Source organism: Tenrec ecaudatus, chromosome 1 (assembly GCF_050624435.1).
Source record: "Tenrec ecaudatus isolate mTenEca1 chromosome 1, mTenEca1.hap1, whole genome shotgun sequence".
Lineage (NCBI taxonomy): Eukaryota > Metazoa > Chordata > Mammalia > Afrosoricida > Tenrecidae > Tenrec > Tenrec ecaudatus.
Genome location: NC_134530.1, coordinates 102701149 through 102704727, shown reverse-complemented (window position 1 = coordinate 102704727; position 3579 = coordinate 102701149). Strand labels below are relative to the sequence as shown.

Below are 3579 nucleotides of genomic sequence, written 5' to 3'. Positions count from 1 at the left end.
CCTCTTTTTTCCATTCATCCTGCCCCTTCCCCACCTTCATAAACCCTTGATAAATGATAAATTATTATTATTATATCTTACACTGTCTGTTGTCTCCCCCGGGGGGCAGGTTGGGGGGAGGTTTGTGCTTATGTGTCAATCATTGCAATTAGTTTCCCCTTCCTCCTCTCTTCTGCCCACCTTCTCACTCCCCCTCTTTTATTGCTACTCCCATTCCTCTTCCTGGACTCCATGTGTCCTGAGCTTTTATCTCTTATCTGCACCTGTGCACATGTTCCAGCTACCCTGAAAAGGAAGGCAGCACTGGGATCAGGATACTGGGGGGTGAAGAAGCCTCAAAGAACCAGAGGAATATTATGTGTTTCATCAGTGCTTTACTTCACCCTGGTTGACTCATCCCTTCTCTGTACCCCTCTGTAAGGGGATTGGGTCACTGCTCTGACCCTTCTCGTTCTCAACAATATATAATTTTGTTTGTTTTACCAAGTTCCAATAACACCTCATGATCACACAGGCTGGTGTGCTTCTTCCATGTGGGCTTGTTGCTTCTCTGCTAGATGGCTGCTTGTTTAACTTCAAGCATTTAAGACCCCAGATGCTATATCTTTTGATAGTGGGGTACCATTCGCTTTCTTCACCACATTTGCTTATTCATCCATTTTGTCTTCAGCGATTGTGCTGGGGGGATGAGCATCACAGAATGCCAATTTGTTAGAACAAAGTGTTCTTGCATTGAGGGAGGATATGGCCAGAGGCCCGAAGTCTGTCCACTACCTCAATGTATTGCCATATAAATATATGTACCTAGCCCAATACCTCTATCTTTATGAATTAATGTATTTACATATGTATACACCTATGCTTATAACTCTATTCATAGTTTTGCTTCCTAGATCCTTCCTCTGTTTCATTTTATCTTCCTCCTGCTCCACCATCACGCTTGCCCTACAGTATCATAGTATTTCCTCTCAGCTAGATTGCTGTTGCTTCAATACCCCCATGGTCTCTACATCCTCCTTGTTGATTTTAATTCCCTAGTTGTTCCCTGTCTATGGTGCTGTTTACTCACTGCTCCTTTTCCCTACCTCCTTCTCTCTCAAGTCCCTTTAGAGCCATCGATCCCATTGTTTTCTCCTCGAGTTTGCTTCCCATGCCTATCTTATATAAGAAGGCAAACCAGCAATAACAGAGACAAATCAACAAAAGCCTCTCCTAGTTTGTGGGTTGCCTTGTTACCCTCTTGGTGAACTCTTTAAATACACATGTGTGTCTTATCCTTAGTAAATTGCACTTGTTGATTTCAGATTCACCTGTGTGTGTCCCTCCCTATTGCAGTTAGCCTATGTATTCCCTGGGCCAAAGGGCTTAGTATGAGTAAATCAAGAGGTGCCAGAGACCAAATCAGTCAAATTAGAACAAACAGGCTTTATTGGGGAGGAAAACCCAGCCTGGGCGAAGTTCTATGGTCCACAGTGTCTGGGCCAGAGGAGTCGCACTGCAGGCTACAGGGGTGATGCTTATATATGGACAGGTAGGTCCTGGATTCTGGAATGTAAGGTGTCTTCCTGGTTCCGGTGTATTCGTGCCAGGTGCAGAGCAGTGGGCGAGAACAAAGCAGGAACTGAGCCAAACAGGCCCTGCTGGTGCTGGATGCAGAGTGGAGGGTCGAGAGCAAAGCAGGCACTGAGCCAAACGGGCCGTGCACAAAACGGGCCATGAACAAAACGGGCCATGAGTAAATGAAAGAAAAAAAACTTGCAAAGCTGCTGACAGGTTACGTAGTCAGTGCTGGTCAGCTCCGCAGGTGTGTGTGGAAGATTCAACCAGCCACTGCGCCTAGTTGTTTCAGCCAGCTCTGGTCAGCTCCGCAAGGGTGGGGACGATTCAAGGTCACCTGCTGCTAGAAGCCTGCCTGGCATTGATCTGGCCATACATTTAGGTTTGACCCAATTCCTTCGTTGATGGTCTTGATGGTTTAGGGTTTAATTTCTAGGTCTGTGACCCATCGTGAGTTTGTTTTTATGCATGGGATGAGGTAAAAATCTTTAAAAAAATTTTTACATGTGTATATCCATCATTTTCTAGCACCACTTGATGAAGAGGGCATCCACCTCTCACTTGATGCTTTGGGGGCCCTTTTCAAAGATCAGTTGTCTAAATGCTGATGGTTTTATTTCTGGGTTTTCTGATCTTTTCCATTGGTCTACGTATCTGTCATTATGCCAGTAGATACTGTTTTGATCATTGTGGCTGTGTAGTAGGTGTTAACGTCAGGTAAAGTGAGCCCTCTGACTTTGCCCTTCTTCTTGAGGAGTTCTCTGCTAATTCTGGGCTTCTTCTCACTCTATATGAAGTTGGTGGTCAGTTTTCCCAATTCTTGAAGGTGTGGTATTTGAATCAGATAGCATTGAGCTTATGAAGTGCCTTGGGTAATATTGACATCTTTATTGTATTAAGTCTCCCAATCCACGAGCATGAGGTATATGCTTCCATTTGTGGAGGTCACTTTTGGTTTCCTGTATAATTTTCCTTGTATAACTCTTTTGGGATATTTTTTTCTTTTTTTTTTTCAGGGGAGAGCGCGAACGCAGTCCCCCACTACCACAAATTATGCAGTCGAGTTTCCCACATTTGGGTCAATCGCAGGGGTCAGCACATCCGGAGTGCAATGGATAAGCCTTGCCCTGGGAAAACCACCTTCGTGATCATGGTATCTCCCCTGCCAGGTAAGTATTGGGATATTTTGTTGTTGTTGTTATATATATCCCTAGTTATTTCAATTTGTTCTTGGCTACTGTGAAGGGTGCTGCCTTCTTGATCTCCTCTTCCATGGTCTTGTCTGATGTATATAGCAAACCAATAGACTTCTGTTTCTTGATCTTGTATCCTGCCACTCTTCCATATTCTGCTATATGTTTGTCAATATGCCTGTTGTGGAGCTTTGGGCATTTTCAAAGTACACAATCATGTCATCTGCAAATAGCGATAGTTTCACCTCCTCTTCCAGTTGGATACCTTTAATGTCCTTCTGCTGTCTATGTGTTAGCAAGACCTCCAGTACAATACTGAATAGAAGTGGGAACAAGGGCATCCTGGTCGGGTCCCCTTTTTCAGTGGGATTGATTTCATCTTTTCTCCCTTGACTATGATGTTAGCTGTTGGCTTTTTGTAAATAGCGCATATTAACTTGAGGAATACTTTTCCTTATCATTGTGGTGTACCATATTGATGGCTTTTCAAATGTTAAACCATCCCTGCAGCCCTGGTATGAATCCTACCTGATCATGGTGGATAATGTATTTTATATAATTTTGCATTCTATTGACCAATATCTTGTTAAGGATTTTTTGCATCTGTGTTCATTAGAGATATCAGTCTGTAGTTCTCTATTCCTGTGGGGTCCTTGCCCTGCTTGGGTATCAATGTTATACTGGCTTCGTACAATGAGCTTGGGAATATGCCATCCTTTTCTATGAGCTGTAATAATTTGTGGAGGATCCATGGCAGCTCTGCCCTGAATGCTTAGTGGACTTCTCCTATGGAGCCGTCTGGTTTGGGAGCTTTTTTTTCTTGGTACCT

At 43.7% G+C, this 3579-nt stretch overlaps 1 non-coding gene across 1 annotated transcript; it reads right to left on the bottom strand.

Moving 5' to 3' along the window:
• Nucleotides 1-2570: 2570 nt before the first annotated feature.
• Nucleotides 2571-2734, bottom strand: LOC142438422 (U1 spliceosomal RNA). The gene has a single exon (XR_012782797.1). It is a non-coding gene; the product is annotated as a U1 spliceosomal RNA (small nuclear RNA).
• Between the last annotated feature and the right edge of the window lie 845 nt (nt 2735-3579).